Source organism: Nannospalax galili, unplaced genomic scaffold (genome assembly GCF_000622305.1).
Source record: "Nannospalax galili isolate Female #2095 unplaced genomic scaffold, S.galili_v1.0 scaffold19, whole genome shotgun sequence".
Classification (NCBI taxonomy): Eukaryota; Metazoa; Chordata; class Mammalia; order Rodentia; family Spalacidae; genus Nannospalax; species Nannospalax galili.
Genome location: NW_008342110.1, coordinates 1,101,888 through 1,119,917, shown reverse-complemented (window position 1 = coordinate 1,119,917; position 18,030 = coordinate 1,101,888).

Genomic DNA, 18,030 nt, shown 5'->3' with positions numbered 1-18,030 from the left:
TTTCTGTGGATTTCAAGCAGTTGGCCATTGGCTTTGTATATTAGACAGTGACAAAGTACCCTGTTAGACTCTTAGTATTGGAAGAAGGAAGAAAGCAGGTATTTTTAGAAACTGCTCTTAACATTTGCTAAGTAAGTGTGTATATATATGTGCAAAACTGATTTGTACTGGACTAAAAGGCATGACTCCACAAAGAATAATGTTTTAGTCTAGACAGTAAAACTGACAGATTGGGCCTCTGGCTTCATGTGTATGTTACCAAAAGTTGGAAGTATATGTTTTAGATGCTTTTTAACTGCAAAATGGAGACTATGTAAACTGTTGCTGCTGAGTTTTTTCTGATTCCCTGCATGATTTTTTTCTTTGAGATAGTTTTGCTACATTGCCCAGGCTGTCATTCAACCCCTGGGCTCATACAGTGCTCTTGCCTCACCTTCCTGAGTGCTTCAGACACACTCCTGTGGCTGCTTGGTTTACTTTGTTAGCCTAAATTTAAAATGAACATTCTAGACATAAAAACAGTAATATGGATTAATTTTGCCCACAGGTTGGTAAACAAGCCTCTAAGTCTCAGTGCCAGGCACTGTGGTACTTCCTGAGAATTCGGAGACTGAATTTTGAATAGAACTATGGCGCACTGGACTGGGTAGATACAGTAGGATGCCTCTGAATTGCATCTGGAAGGATCAGTAAGATTTCACCAGGCAATGTGGTCACCCAAATAATCTCTGCCAGAATGGCAAAAGAGCCCAAAGAAGGCATGGTGGGGGAGGGTGTTACATAAAAGGTGCTTTCAGTTGCACATAAGTGCATTTTTACCAAAAGTTCACGAGTGGCTATGAAGTAACAGTCCCAGCTACCTATATTCTCTAACCAGTAACATGTTCTTTTGGTTTGGTCTTTCTCATAGTTTTGTTGGTGGGCAAGTCAGTTGTACTGTCAAAGGGAAAGACCAAAGAATGAGTTCAATGTGGCCTTTGGTGTTATGGGCAAAGAAAGATGACAGGAAAGTTCCATGTATAGTGCAACTGGAAAATTACTCGTGGAATACCATTCCGTACAACTTGCTGGAGATCACGTTCAGGTTGACAGGCTTGGCAACAAGCTTCTACTGAGCCATCTTGGCAGCATATCCGCCTTATTTTTTGAAACAGAGACTCTAAATGAATGTAGAACTCTTTGTTTGAGCTAGACTGGTCAGTGCCCAGGTGTCTGCCTGTCTCCAACCCCAGCTCTGAGGTTCTAGGTGAGCTCTGCCCAGCTTTTGTGGGTACTAGGATCTGAATTCTGGTCCTTTTGCACAGCAAGCACTTGACCATCTGAGCCATCTCTCCATCCCTTAATGTTTCTACACACGAATCCTGTAAAGCCCCAGAAGAGAAATGTCCCGAGTCAAAGATGAGATTTTTGTCTTCAACAAAAAGCAGGATGAATTCTACTCAGAACTTTGATCTGGAAACAAAGAGGGTTTAACACAACTCAGGATACAAAGATGAATGGTGAATTTACTGAAGAAAAGAAAGTTTAGTAGTGCCGTATGGAGTGTGAGAGAGGAGGCTTTATAATTTGTTTAGCCAGGGTACTCGATGCTAGTTAGTGCGGTGGACAATCAAGATGAATTTCTCCTTAACATAAGCCATGTAATATGCCTTCTAATTTATGACAGTACCATCTGGAACCTAAGTCTCCCAGGTGTATGCAGCACGGAAAGGTAATGGAGGCATACTAGCAACCAGTTGTCCCACCCAGGAAGTGACAGCATTCTGTCTCTCAGAATCCAAGCTAGGTTTTCCCGGAATCGGAGCCCAGATCTGTATACTCAGATGGCTCTTGCACTGGCTCCTTGCCTCTCTCAGGGCTTTGTCACAGGAAAGCAAGCCATGCAATGTCCTCTGTTGCTAGGAGGTGTACAAACAGCGAGAAATAATCTGAGAGTTTAGCATTACAGCTTTCCCATAAATGATGAACAGCTGTTTGACTTGGGGGCGGGGAGCTAGGTCTCTGTTGGTGGCATGGCAATGAAGGAAAGAACATGACTGTTGGAACAACTTAAAATTATTTTTACTTTGTTTTGTCTGCATGTATTTGTGTGTACCACGTGTACCTGGTGCCAGAGGAGTCCAGAAAAGGGTGTCTAAGCCTCTGGAACTGGAGTGACAGATGGTTGTGAGCCACCATGTCAGTGCTGGGAAGTGTACCGAGGTCTTCTACAAGAGCAGAAAGTGCTCCTAACTGCTGAACCAGCTTTCCAGCCCTGAAACTATTTTTCTTGTATTCAAAGTCTAGAACAAGGTGACCAGTAAGGCCACTGTTGAATCTTAACGTAGATCTGAATAGTATCAGCCTTCTCTTCAGCAACATTGTGCCGTTATTGGGTTTGTGCTCTACTTAAACGTACCTGCATTAGATCTTTGCCAAACCTCATTTTTCCTGTACCTATGTCACCAAAAAAAAAAGGGGGCGGGGGGGAATCCTACATATTGATTTTAAATTCCAAAAGTGGTCCCACCATCAGCAAACACCCTAGGATCAGGAACTAACACTATGTTGTCTCCCTAACTCTAAAAGAGATTTTTTTTTTTTTTTAAATCAACACTTGATCCTGGCTTTGTGCGTGTTCTTGTTTTTAGCTTTTTTTTTTTTTTTTTTTTTTTTTTTTTTTTTTTTTTTTTGACAGCCCCAACTGGCCTGGAACTCGCTATGTAGACCAGGCTGGCCTAGATCTCACAGAGATCTACCTCTGCCTCCTGAGTGCTGGGATTACAGGTGTGGGCCTAGCTAGTGTGAGTCTTGTTTTTTAAAATATATATTCAGAAGATTTAGAATTTGACAACTTGAACTTTTCCTGTCACCATGGCCAGCTGACTCGAGAGCAGACTCATGAACTTCCTCACACTCCCGTGTTGCTCAAGTGCTCGCCATCCCTTCTTAGAAAATGTGGTATGACTCGAAAACTTGCTGTCATCTCTTTAATAGCTGACTGGAAAGTTCATGCTTTATTTAAGGTGGTTTGTTACTTTGGTTACATTTGTGCACCTTAGCGCTTTGCCACATGAACTTCCGCTTTTGAGGCTGGGATTAAAGTGTGTGCCACCACACCTGGATCTCTATGGCATTCTAAATTTGTTCTCAACATCCCCCTCCCATGTTTTCAGAGTAATGACAAAACCTGGCATCTGACCCCTGCTTACCAGCCTCCCACCCCATCCCGACTTCTATGCAGCCCCAGTTTGCATTCCGGTACCCCACAGTCCACATTCACTTGCTGCTCTCAGGACTCTGTGCTGCTCAGCCTATGCTATTCTGTTTTGTCATCCAGCCTGCCTGCTTGTTCAAGACCCGATTTGCACATCTCTAGGAAGTTTCCCCATGGTCACTGGGAAACCTTGCTTCTCTGCTCTCACAGGGAGCTCCTTCCTGTGTTTGTGATCATATTTCTGCAATTTTTCAGGTACATATTCTCCCTCACCAGGCTAAGAACTCAAGGTTCAGAATGCACCTGTCTCTCCATACTCAAAAGGATAGGAGAGCACACTGGAGCCAATGCTTAATGACTGTCTTCAGTAACAGGCTCACAAACAGCACCAGCTCAGTCAATAATGATAGAGTGAGGCAACTTCTAACCAGGAAGGATCCTGAAATCCATGAAACAGAGGGTCTCAAATGGGGTATGTGATTCACCTGTATCCACTCCTCTTTAGGCCAGGGAAGCTGGACAATGCAAGATTTTGTGATTAAAAATAGCAGTGATGGTACATGCCGGTAGGATAAGCTGAAGAGGCAGAGGCAGGAGGATCTCTGAGTTCAAAGTCAGCCTGGTGTACCTAGCAACTTCCAGGCCAGCTGGAGCTACAGGAAAACCTTGTCCCTTGTCTCAAAAAAGCCCCCCCCCCCAATTATATATATCTATCCTTTGACTAGAGTTCTGTTTAACACATGGCATTAAAAAAAAAAGTACTGGAGCTGGACATGGTGGTCCCAGCACTCAAGAGGCAGGGGCAGGCAGATGTCTGGAGTTCAAGACCAGCCTGGCTGGGAGTACAGGGAGACCCTGTTTGAAAAAAAAAGTCAGTGGGTAGGCTAAGATGTAGTTCAGTTGGTAGGGTATTTAGCATACATGAAGCCCTAGGTTCAGTCCCCAGCACCACATAAAGCGGGCATGGTGGTAAGCACCTGTAATCCCAGCAATCAATCAGGAGGTAGTAGCAGAAAGAGCAGTAGTTCAAAGTCATCCTCTGCTTTATAGTTCAAAGCCAGCCTGGGATACATGTCCAGTGAACAAGTCAGACTTGGTGGCACATGCCTGTAATTCCAGTGGAGGCAGGAGGATCAATGCAAATTCAAAGCCAGCCTGGGCTACATAGTAAGGCCAGGAGACCCTGTCTCCAAAAAAAAAAAAAAAAAAAAAAAAAAAAAAAATCACGCAGCCTCACCAACTTCTTCATGTTATGCCGCACCAACGTTTTCTGCATGGCTATTCCTGTGAAACAGCTTCAAGAATGAGGCAAGTTTGCACTGTGCCCACTGGTGGAGCAGTGTGTAACTTCTTGGGCTGGGCTGCCCTCAGGCCTCAGGTCCCAAGTAAAGGGCTGTCTCTCCTACCAGGTTTGAATCTCTGTCTTTTTTCTGACTCTTGAGCTGAAAGGATTGTTTTATGCCTCCCACCCTGTAACCTCAGTGTGAGCTGCCTGTCTCTGTTAGACAAAGAAATGGGCCCTTAGCCTCTGTAGCAGATCAATCCAGAGATCTCAAATGGTGCTCTCAGAAACAGCCTCTACCCATCAGGCCTGAGAAAGCTAGCCTACCACATTCAATATGCTCCAAAATGATGTGCTTTTCAAAGACCAGTTTGCTGAAAGCTGTCGGTGTCAGCAGCTGTTTGAGCTGTTTACAGTTAGTTCTGACACAATATGGGGGACCAGTAGGGCCTAGCAATTCACTAAAGCTCTCTGGAAAATTGTATGAGGTTGGCGGCTGGCTTCTGACTTGATGCCCATAGCATTTTAGATCAGGCCATCAGCTTTGCTTTTGGATTGGGAGCTACTTGGATTCTTGCCTCTCTTGACCACATTAATTATCTTAGGTTCCATTAGGGCTCTCTCTCCTTGGCTTGTTCCCATTTCTCATAAAGGTGAAGCCACAGCATCCAAGCTGCTGCAGTGGTGACTTTCTCTTGCATCAGCCTTTGCTCGGAAACAGAAGCAGCATCCTCTGGGTGTGGGCTAATTTCAGCCATGGAGGATGCACTAACACTGGTGAGGCCGAAACCCAGTTACCAAACTGCAATCAAGGCCTCTGACTGTTGGCTATTCCCTACCGCTGAACCATACCTCCATCCCCTGGATTTTATTCTGACAGTGACAAACCAGGCTAATTCCTTTCTTTACCCTAAGATGGTTCTTGTTTACAGGGAGAATGAATGTACTTGGGAGGTACAGGTGAAAGATCTGGAGTTCAAGGACATCCTCAGCTCCAGAGTGAGTTGAAGACCAGGCTGGGCTACACGAGACACTGTCACAAAGCAAAACAAAAGGAAACCTTTAATCCCAGCATCAGGAGGCAAAGGCAGGCAGATCTCTGTGAGTTTGAGGACAATCTGGTCAGCCAGAGTAACATTGTAAACCCTGTCTCAAAAATTTTTGAGAAATCAAAACCAGATAGATATGGTATCTAAATAATTGGATACACATTTTTCACTCTGACCTGGGTCTGTGGTTCAGTGGCAGAGCACTCCCATTACCTAGCATGTGGGAGTTCCATCCCCACAACCAGAAAAATAAGACATCTGGATTTTTAAAAAATATTTTATTGTTTTTACCTTATGTGTATGAGCCTGCATGTGTGTAAGTACACCTGTGTCATACAATGCCTGAAGCAGTCAGAAGAGGGCATTGGATCCCCTGGACCTGGAGTTAGCCACCACATGGGTGCTGGGAATCGAACCTGTGTCCTCTGCAGGAGCAGCCAGGGCTCTTAATCGCTGAGCCATCTCCCCAGCCTTGGAATTGAATTTTCACTCTGGCTTATTCTCCTCCCTAAGAGCAAGGCAAGTTTTGTTGTGCTTACAACAGGGAAACTGAAATCAGTAGGTTTTATGGCATTGTTTTAGCGTTGAGGCAGGGTCTTGTTATATAGCCCAGGCTGACCTTCAACTGTCAATCCTCCTGCTTCAGTCATTCAAGTGCTAAAATTATAGCCTTCGGTCACCAAACCTGCCAAATCTGTAGAGTGTGTTTGTTTATTTGAGACAGGGTCTCTCATATGCATGTTAGCCTCAAATTTGTTATGTATTTATGACGTTGAACCTTTTTTTTTCTTTGAGACAGGGTCTCATTATATAGCTCCAGCTGGCCTAGAACTTGCTGCTTAGACCATCCTAGGCAGGTCTTGCTCTCATTGAGATCTCATTGAGATCTGTCTGCCTCTACCTCCCAAGTCTAGGATTAAAGGTGTGTATCAACATTCCCAGCTGACCTTGAATTCCTCATCCTCTAGCCACCACCTCTCATTTACTGGGATTACAGCTATGCACCATCAGGCCCCGTTAAAGCAGTGGGTTTTGAAGGAGAGTTTCAGTGGTCAGATCTAGAGGGTTAAAGCCTTGTCTTCTTAAACCTTTGCCCAAATGAGCAAAAGAAGGGCCACAGCTGAGGCTTGAGTAGGCTGGGAAAGTGGGGGGATGGGCTGCTTTGCCAGCTCACATCCCACCTAGCTGGCTTCCACCGATCTTCCCCAGGCAGACAGGCAGTACCCAGCCTGTACATGAGTCACTGCAGCTACTTGTTTGCACAGCATCGAGCCTCTGCACATGAAGTGCTGGGCCCCCTGGGCCTGGGTCTGGGTGACTGCTGGGAAGAGCCTATCCTCTCCAGCCGTGAAATAGACAGTGGGCTACAGTCCAATGGAGCAGGGAGAGGAGCAGGCCCTGGATGAGGATGACCCATGCTGGGGAGCAGGGAGAGACTCAGGCCACCACCCTTAGACAGCAGTGGCCAGGCCAGAGGAGGGAGACCCCCACCTCTAACTCAAGCTGGGAGAGGCAGCTCATGGTTTGGAGGAGCTCAGCACTGTGGGCTGGTATGATCTTAGGCAAACCATGTAGCTGCAACTCTGTTCTACAGGAGGAACCAAAATCCATTCTCAGAGTTCCCGAAGACGCAGTGTTTTATAGACTGCAGTCAGACTGTGCTGGTGAGGTGAGCAGGAAACAACCCACACAGAAACCTAAGGAGTTCCCTTTCCAGACACCTCTGCTCAGTAAAACCAGATCCTTGACTTCACTACAGAAAGGAATTTCAGGACAAACCAGTATGAAACAGAGTCAGAGTTTAAGAGGGATTTTTTTTTGCCGGGCGTGGTGGTGCATGCCTTTAATCCCAGCATTTGGGAGGCAGAGGCAGGCAGACCTCTGTGAGTTCAAGGCCAGCCTGGTCTACATAGTGACTTCCAGGACAGCTGGGGCTACAGGGAGACCCTGTATCAAAAAGACCAAAAAAAAAAAAAAAAAAAAAGAGTTTTGTTGTTGTTTTACATATTTAAACCTAGAAAGGCGCTCTGGGAAAGAGTAAGACGTGTCCAGGAGACTGTGGGCGACTCAAGGGAGAGTTGCCTTCAGGTGTCTTTACAATAGTCATATGTAAGACTCTGGCCACTTCTGAAGTCCCATCTCAAGGGGTTGCTATGAGCTGGGGTGCATCTGGTAGAATTGCAGTTAAGAAGGTAAGAGTCCAGGTTATCAGGGCTGTAGGGGAAGTTACAATGTTTTTACTGTGAACAAGGTTTAGTCCTGCTTGTGAGATTCTCAGAAAACACCTGGGAGAGAGGAAAGGCCACCTTCAAAGGCACATGGTTTACTGCTATTTGAAAATACCTCGCTAGGAGTGGTGGCACACGCCTTTAATTCCAGCACTCAGGAGGCAGAGGCAGGTGGATTTCTGTGAGTTTGAGGCCAGCCGGGTCTCCATAGAGAATCCAGGCAAAAAGACCGAAAAAAAAAAAAAAAGAAAATATCTCTATGAAAGGAATATTGTCCCTACGTAACTTTAATAGCAAATGTTAAGTATGCTGGAATTTTTTTTTCTTTTCCTTTTTTTTTTTCTTGGTCTTTTTGATACAGGGTCTCCCTATAACCCCAGCTAGCCTGGATCTCACTATGTGGACTAGGCTGGCCTCAAATTCACAGAAATCCACCTGCCTCTGCCTCCCAAGTGCTGGGATTAAAGGCATGTGCCACCACGCCCGGCTTGTGCTGGAATCAGCTGGGAGACTTCAATTAAGATTCTGGGGTGAGAGGCTGGCTCTTTTCCTTTCCCGTGTCCCCTTAATTTTCCCTATCTTTTTTATCCTGCCTCATGATGATGTATAAACTCTGCAAATGCTGGTCGAACAGAGGGAAGAGGGCATGCCTGGCAGAGCACAGTCAAGAAGCTTGGAAGGGGTGTCCTCAGGAAGGCTGGGGTGGTTCTGGAGTAGTTCATGGTGCTGCAGTGCAGGTTGAGAGGTCAGTGGGAGGCACCACCTTGACTGTGGAATTGAAACATGGATACAGAGACTGAAAGTCCATGAAGATGCCCACCAGGGGCAGAGAATGACTTCCAGGCTCTGTATTTTCAAATGCAAAGCTAGATATATTCCCTTAAAAAGTTGTTACTAGTGGCCAATGTCTGGCCTGGTTGTTTCCAGGTTCTTGACTTCTTATCAAAGACTTGAAAGACAGGTACACACGGATTACAAAGTATTAAGGAAACTATTCAAAAGCAAAGTGATGGTAGATCAGAAATCTGCTGTCAGCAAGCAGCAGGCCACAGGAGAAGTACTCAAGGGCCTGGCACTTCTTTATGGAGTCTAAAGGAAGGGGGGATGCTAAAGGACATAAGTAAAGTAGTTCTCTTATTTTTAAAATTTTTTACTTATTTGTGTTTTGTGTATATGAGTGTTTTGTCTGCACATATGTAAGTGCACTTTGTGCATACAATACCAGAGGAGGCCAGAAGAAGGTCTTGGAACTGGAGTTACAGACAGTTGTTAGCCAGCACATGGACACTGGGAACTGAACCCTGGTTCTCTGCAAGAGCATCCAGTGCTCTTAACTGCAGAGCCAACTCTCCAGGCCTGATCGACTCCCTTACTCTCATACATGTTATAATTAGAAATACGTTTGAGCCAGGTGTGGTGGCGCATGCCTTTAATCCCAGCACTCGGGAGGCAGAGGCAGGCAGATCTCTGTGAGTTCAAGGCCAGCCTGGTCTACATAGTGAGTTCCAGGACAGCTGGGGCTACAGGGAGACCCTGTCTCAAAAAGACCAAAAGAAAAAAAAAGAAATACGTTTGAATAAACACTGTCCACAGGAGGGATTTTTTTTGTTGCTGTTTTGTTTTCTTGAGACAGAGTCTCCCTGTAACCCCAACTGCTGGAACTCACTATGTAGACCATACTGGACTCCATCCCACAGAGATCCACTTGTCCCTGCCTCCTAAGCACTGGATTAAAGCTGTGCACTACCACACACAGTAAGTTTTTTAAAAATTACATTTCATTTATTTTGTGTGTGTTGGGGGGGGGCAGCACAGCATGCGTGTGGTGGTCAAAGGACAAGTTTTGGGAGTTGGTTTCTCCTTCCATCATGTAGGTCCCAGGCATTAAACTCTAGTAAGTCAGGCTTGCTAGCAAGGGCCTTTATCATCCGAACCATTCCGCTAGCCTAAAAGGGGAGTTTTTGATGGTTATAAAGGAGAAGAGAAACTAACTCCATTGTTTGGAGAAGGGGGTGTGTGTAGCTGGATGCAGATGGGGGACCTGGATTGCCAAGTGCATTGTTAGAAGAGGGTGTGTGCATAACAAAGCTAAGTGGAGTCCTAGGTTGCTAGGCTGTTTCCTGGGTTTGTCTGCCTCAGGGGACAAGGACAATGAGGCAAGGCCAACAAGGGATGCACCCACAAGCAGTGCCAGTCTCATGCTGTACCCCAGAGGGGAAAAAGCCAAAGGACCACTTGTGGACTGGGCCCTAGGCAAGCCCTGCACTGAGCCCTGGAGGCCAAGGGCCCATGGGAAAGACCAGTGCACAGCAGGTGCTCTGGACAGGCCGTGAGATGTAGAGCGAAGGCAGGATCCTGGAGTAGAACTTGCTGTGCTGTGCCCAAGCCACATGAGGGGAGAGCCTGGCCTGAAAATGCAGGGCTCCGCTTCTAAACAGACAGCACTCCAAACCCTTGAGAAGGGGTTGTGCTGCGCGCAGCTAGGAACTGCTTTGTCCTGCCAGAACAGGCTTTCTGAAGCTATCCCAGGTGAGTCACACAGTGGGGGGTTCCTACTCTAGAGAGGGAAGGGTGAGGTCAGCAGTTCCACAAGCTGGTGCCCTGCCTCAGGTAATTTTAGGGGCTTCTCGCCTCTCACCCTGCTGTAGCCAGGGCACCTCGCAGACCTCACTTTAACTAGACAGGCTTCAATTCCATAGAACACTCCAGAAGCACCAGGAAGCCTTGCTACAGGCTTTCTCACTCCGTGCAGAGGCTGCCCCTCACCTCCTACCTGTCTCTCCTGGAGGCCTCCTTAGAGCCACCTTTCTCCTCTGCCCTGTTGGGTTACAGTCCCACCACTGACTGGGCCAGAGATATGCCGCCTTCCTGCCAGCTCCCCAGCACAGCAGCAGCCATTGATCCATCACACATATACCCCTAACCCCCACAAGCCCCCAACCCCACCCCCAAACACCCACTAGGTCAGGTCAGCCCTTAGCCCAGACCCTGTCTTGGTTCAAGTAAGGTAAGGCCAATACTCTAGCTGCTGTCTGTGCAGCTCTCCCTCCAGGTTGCCTCAGGACATTTGCACTGCAGTGGCCTGGCTCCTTCCTCTCAGTGAGGCCTTCCTGAGCCACCGTGTATGAAGATGCAACCTATCCTTCGTGCCTTAGCCTTGGCTTATTCCTCTCCAACCCCTGTGCACACTGCATCAGTGCTGAGATGTAGTTCAGTGGGAAGATGCTTGCCTAGTACGTATTGAGGCTGTGGCTCACACAAAAATAAGTATGTACAATAACAACCAACCTCAGCTTCCACTAAAACAACAGCAACAAGAGGACAGTGCTTGTGTGGGTCTGTTGGCTGCATTACAATGTCTGGCACGTGGCAGCTTGTTACGGGCTTTGAACACTGAAAGGATAAATGAGTGAATCTGTAAATGAGCTGAGTGGTGAGATGCCACTTAGGTCCCCTCCCATGTGTTGAGAAGTGTGAGAATGGACCAACCTGGGTCCAGACCTTGGCACCTTATAACCCCAACATTTAGACCATTAAGGAGGATCATGAATTCAAGGACTGGATTGCACGGGGAGACCCTACCACAAATAAAAACAAACAGACTTAGCAGGGACCACCCCCACCTCCACCCCATATCTATAGACATTTTAGTCCTCATCCTCATTCTGTCAAACCTTCTCCATGTTATGACAAAGGACACAGACCTGAGCAGAGGCTTGGTGATTTTTTACCTGTCTGGCCCCTGGGTATCTACCACCCAGGTCACAATGCCAGCTGTCCTCTGCAGGAGGCTCCCAAGGGGACATGTCATGTCATGTTCTCTTCTGCCCTTCTCAGAACTTCACTTCAGTACACACCCTGGCTGTGAGAGCCTCCATGTCTGGCTGATTTGCCACCATCCTATATCTTCCTTTTCACTGCTGCATAGTCTTCCTTTCCACCTCTCCATGGGTTTGGAGGTGCAGATCTTTAGTTCTTTTTCAGGCCTTCTGGGTTGCTGTACTTTAGGTCTCAGATGGCTGGCCTTACCCAGAGGCCACACAGGCTGGAGAGGCACCTGCTTGTCCTGCTCCAGCTGTAGAGACCTCAGGACAGCCCACTGAAGCCAGACCAGCATTGTGGGCAGCAGCTTGGGATACAGGGTCATATCTATCTCTAAACTGCTCATCTGCCACTTCCCAGGGTAACCTTGGAAAGGTACTAAGCCTTCCTTTCTTTGCCTCATCTGAGCATGTACCGTTGCTTTGGAGAGTCAACAGAGTGATCCTTGAGTCTAGTACTAGGCCATGGTAGATCACGGGCAAATTTTCATTATTTTTATTATGGCTTAGGCCACCATAATGCTCTGCCATAACCAGAACTAGGAACCAAAGCTATTTCCTCTCCCACCTCCACCAGGCTGCCTTCTCTGGCCGCCATTTTTACAACTTGTTTTTTCAGATATTGTGTGTGTGTGTGTGTGTGTGTGTGTGTGTGTGTGTGTGTGTGTAGGCCAGAGGTCAACATTGGTTGTTCTCTATCACTCTACAGCTTATATCATTATTTTTATTTATTTAAAAGTTTTTAAGGGCCTGGAGAGATGGCTCAGCAGTTAAAGACAGTGGCTGTTCTTACAGGACACCTGGGTTCCATTCCCAGAACCCACATGGTGGCTAACAACCATTCATAAGTCCAGTTCCAGGGGATCTGATGCTGTCTTCTAACCTCCATGGACACTGCATGACACAGGTGCACTTACATACATGCAGGCAACACACTCATATACATGAAATAAAAATAAATAAAATATATTTTAAAACAAGTTTTTACATAGCCAGGCATGGTTTAATCCCAGCACTTACTTGGGAGGCAGGCAGATCTCTGTGAAATGGAGGTCAGCCTGGTCTATATAGTGAGTTCCAGGCCAGTTGGGGCTACAGGGAGACCCTATCTCAAAAAAAATTTTTTTTCCATGTATTTATTTAGTCATTGGAAGGGGCAGGGCTCATGTGCCTGGACACACAGGTGAAGGTCGGAGGACAATCTGCAGGAGTTGATACTCTTTATTTATTTATTTATTTATTTACTTATTTACTTATTTATTTATTTATTTGGTCTTTTTGAGACAGGGTCTCCCTGTAGCCCCAGCTGTCCTGGAACTCACTATGTAGACCAGGCTGTCCTTGAACTCACAGAGATCCGCCTGCCTCTGCCTCCGAGTGCTGGGATTAAAGGCGTGCGCCCGCCACCACAAAAGTGTTGCTACTCTTCTTTCACCACACAGGTTCCAGGGATTAAACAGGTTGTCCTGAGGCTTGGTGGCACTGAGCCACCTTGTCAGGGCTCCACCTTATTTTTTGAAACAGGATCCTTCATTGAACCTGGAGGGTACCATTTTGACTAGGCTGGGCCGGCCCCTGGTGTCTTCCTGTCTCTTCCCTCAAGGACTAGGGTTACAGACTCTCACCACCAAACCCAACTTTTACCTAGGTGCTGGGAAAGAGACAGGATCTGAACTCAGGTCCTCATGCTTGCAGAGCAAGCACTTTACTAACAGAGCGGAGCCATCTACCTGTCCCTCCCTCCTTTCATAGTGCTGAGGGTTGAACCCAAAGCCTTGTCCATGGTAGGCAAGCACTGTTCCACTGAGCTATATCCCCATCACTTCTGTAACTTTCAAAACATTTATAAATGATCACAGGAGCCACAAGAGCCCAGAAGAAACACAAGGAAGCACACATGCATCAGGATCAGTTAACAAGCACCGTAATGGAAGCTTTGTATCCTCCTTGGGTCAGATTCATTACCAGGTCTCTTATTCAGGGCTTTGAACTTGAGCTTCACAAAGCTGAGTGAGGAAGCAGTTTGAGTGCAGAGGCAGGCAGCAATTTGAGATCCAGTCTGGGCTCTCCGCAGAGAAGTCTGCGACAGCACACGCCCACGCAGGATGGCCTGTTCTTCCACTAGGAGGCTGCCCACCCCCCAGGGCGCCACACAGAGGACAGCCTCCACAAGGGACCCTGACACATAACAGAAGCTCATCTTACTCCAGAGTTCAGCCTTGCCATGGCACTGGGCACAGCAGTGCTTATGCCAAGGGTGTTCTGGGAATGATATGGTCACCTGCCCACCACAATGACCATTTCTTCCCCAGTTTAGATTTGAAGAGTGACACCTGGCAGTTACTTGGTCTTACATTAAATGGGACTGAACATCTTCCAGAGCCCCTATTGTCTCTTGTATGTGACCTGAGCCATCAGTGACCTCTCCAACCTGATCTCCCACCCCCTAATTTCCTCCTCACTGTGAAATTCAGAACCGGGGATGAACTTGCACTTCCCTAGGGCGGCTACCTCAAGACCCACTGCAGTGCCTGGCAGCTGGGTGGGCGGAAGTAACAGCATGAGCTCAGAAGCAGAGCACTTGCCAAGTGAGTATGCGGAAGGCTCTGGGTTTGACTCCGGGTAAGGGAAAAAGAACAATCAAAAAACTTCACAATGAATTGCATCTGTGGAGTGAGTGATTTTACTGTCTAAGTCCTTTCACTTAACCCTTCACTTAACCCACTCACAGCTCACAAAAGTGAATCATGTATGGAACCGTGTCCCTATCCTTTGCCCAAAGATGCTGTAGTCCTAATCCCCAATTCTGGTGAATGTGACCTTATTTGGAAATGGGGTCAGCACAGATGGTAAAGTTAAATGGAGATCAATAGGGTGAACCCAACACACTGCTGTCTTTAAAGAAAGGGAAACCTGGGCACAGGTGCGCACAGAGGGAGGATGCCACACAAGAAAGAAGGCAATGGTGGGGCCAACACACCCACACTCAGGGATTGCCTGCAAGCACCCAGGTGCTGGGAGAGGGACCTGGACCAGGTTCTGCCCTAAGTTGTCAGACATGGTGATAACTGCCTGTAATCCTAACACTTGGGTGGCTGATGCCCAAGGATGGCTGTGAGCTTGAGGCCAGCCTAGATTACAGAACAAGTACCAGGCTAGCCAGGGGTTCATAACAAGACCCTGTCTCAAAAACACAAAAGCAAGGGCTGGGCTCTTGCTTAGCATTTGCAGTCCCCAGTATGGCAACAAAAAAGGAAGCAGGTGTACTAACACCTTTCTCTCGGCCTCCAGAATCTGTTATTTAAGGCCCCTGCTTTGTGACATTTTGCTACAAAAGACGCAGGAAACATCCAGGTTGATGCTGTTATTACCCATACTGTAGACCAGAGAACTGGAGCCTGGCTCTGTCCTGGCTGTAGAGGGAAGATTGGGATGATGGCATAGCTAGGGAAGGTCATGCAGGGCTGTTTGTCCCACCAGTTCCCGCTCAACTTTGAGCTTTGCAGCCTCATGCTCTGCCTGGCAGCTTCTGCCTGCCCCTCCAATCCTCGAAGTCCAGAAGAAGGAAAGGTAGAGTTGGTGGCTGGGGAAAGGAGCTGGAAACAGGCACAGGACAAAGGCTGAAGGCCAGGTTGCTGAGTGGGAGGGCTGTGTGACAGTCTCCCTGAGAGCAGAGGCAGCCATAGGTCGGTCTGTGCCAGAAGCCCTAGGAAGTGAAGCCCACCTTCCTTCCAGGGAACTTTCACTTTCAAAGGCCTGAATGGGGGTTGGCAGCCGGTAAAGCACTTGCCATGCAAGTCTAACAACCTGAGCCCCATCCCCAGAAGCCACATAAAAGTGGAAGGAGAAAACCAACTCCACAAAATTGTCTTCTGACTTCCACATGTATGCCATGGCATGTGCACACCTACACACATGGACACACACACACACACACACACACACACACACACACCACACAGAATCCTAGGCTGGATGCAGTGGCACACACCTTTACTCCCAGTACTTGGGAGACAAGAAGGCAGATCTCTGAATATGAGGCCAGCCTGGTCTACATAGTGAGTTCCAGACCAGCCATACTGAGACCCTGTCTCAACCAAACCTAACCAAACCAAACCTGACCACAGAGTATGACAGCAGGGTTCAGCCAAGGGCAGCCTGGACAGAGTGTGAAACTCAGCAAAGCAAGCAGGTTTCTAGAATCGCACATCTGGGCTCAACCCCGCTCTCTTCACTCACTGGTAGGGAAATTTGATTTCACCTCTCTTGGTCTAAGCCTCCCATTAAAAAAACTTGCCCATGCTGGGCAAGTTCTCTTCCACTGAGCCACACCCTAGTCCCCTCAGATCTTTAAGCCTACGGGAGTTCACTTTCTTGTGGGCAGGTTGGGGCCAGCAGCTAGCAAATGAGTCATTGCAGCACCTGCTGCTGGAGCCTCTAACCCTCCCTCCCTTCGCCCTCCCTCCCTCTCCCTTTGTCCCTTTCTTCCCCTCTCTTCTTTCTTACTTCTTGTCTTCTTTCTCCTCCAGCACCTTATTGGATTTCTCACACAGCCTCTGATAGCTGTGACCCACATGGTGACTGTTTTGATAAGCAGCTCTGAATCACTATGCTCATATTTTCGAAGGTGGCTTTCTTTTCCTTCCTTCCTTCCTTCCTTCCTTCCTTCCTTCCTTCCTTCCTTCTTTTCTTTCTTTTTCATGTAAGCCAGGCTGGACTTGAACTTACTATTATAGCCAAGGATGGCCTCGAACTTCTGATCCTCCTGCCCCTACCCACCTAGTACTGGGATTCAGAGCCTACTTTACCATGCCCAGCTTATGAGGCGCTGGGGCTCTAACCCCGAGCATTGTGCGTGCTACGCAAGCATGCTACCAACTGAGCTCTATTACCAGCCCACTTCCCATTTCCTTTGATCGTTTCCAAATCCTATGTTCACACCTGGCAGTGCTGCTGCCCATTAGACTGTTTTGCAGTTTCTGGTTTGCAATACTGGGAATTGGACCTAGGGCCTCACACATAATAGGTAAGAACTCTATCATTGAACTACATGGTCTTACTAAGTTACCCAGGCTGGCCTTGAGTCTACAATTCTCTTGCCTCAGCCTCTCAAGTAGCTTGCATTACAGGTTTTCACCACCAGACCTGACCGTTTCGCAGTCTGATCATTCAACATGCTTCCAGCCAGCCAGCCCTCACTGTACCCATTCCCCAGCCTCCCTAATTTCCTTTTCTGTCACTGTACCTGAAATTCTGAGAATGCTAATTGTTTTACCTACTAAAAACATGAACTCTTGTGAAGATGATATTTTCATCAGGATGGGGTTATCATGGAAGACTGGCTGGAACATGGGATCATTGTGGAAGATGTGGCCGAGTGGGTGGAATGTTTGCCTAGCAAGCACGAAGTCCTGGTTTCTATTCCCTGGACTGCTTACACAGGGTGTGGTGGAGGAGGCCTGTAATCCCAACACTCAGGAGGTGGAAGGCAGGAGGCAGAAATTCTAGGTCAACCTTTACTACATGAGTGCCAGGCTAGCCTGACCTAACTTAAACTTGACAATCTAGCATATGCCATGTAAAAGGAACTTGCCACAAGTGTCAACAAAGTAGCCCCACCTTGCTCTAGACTTTCCAGCTTTAAGAAAAAAATGTATTATTTTTATTTTATGTGTATGAGTGTAAGTGCACCCATGTCATGCAGTCCCAAGGCGATCAGAAGAGGGCATTGGATCCCCTGGAACTGGAGTTATGGACAGTTTTTAGCCACCATGTGAGTGCCTGGAACCAAACCTGGGTCCTTTGCAAGGGTAGCCAGTGCTCTTAACCACTGAGCCTTCTGTCCAGCTTTTGAGTACCTCGTCGTGTTGTTCTACAGGCTGCTGCTCGGTTAGCTAGCTTACTTCAGTCTTCACCTCTGTGCATCTTCCCCTGTACACTCTTTTATGGAAACCCTCAGGCCCACTTCTTCAAACTGTCCATCTCCCTCAGCTTCCCTCTTGACTAAAGAGTAGCCCCTTTTACTGATCACTTATTGGCCCTGAACCCCAGTTTTACCAGGCAAGGCAGCCTCACATCCCCCATGGCTTCTGGCTACTAACTGTGGGTCCTGGTCTCTGGTGGGGACTCTAAGAAGCACTGATAAGAAACAGGAGCTTGCTGGGTGTGGTGGCGCATGCCTTTAGTCCCAGCACTTAGGAGGCAGAGGCAGGCGGATCTCTGTGAATTCAAGGCCAACCTGGTCTACATAGTGAGTTCCCAGACAGCTGGGGCTACAGGGAGACCCTGTCTCAAAAAGACCAAGAAAGAAAGAAAGAGAGAGAAAATGAAAGAAAGAGAAAAAGAAAGAAAGAAAGAAAAAGAAAGAAAGAAAGAAAGAAAGAAAGAAAGAAAGAAAAGAAAGAAGGAAAGGGAAAGAAAAGAGAGAGAAAGGAGCTCATGGCTGGGGGTGGAA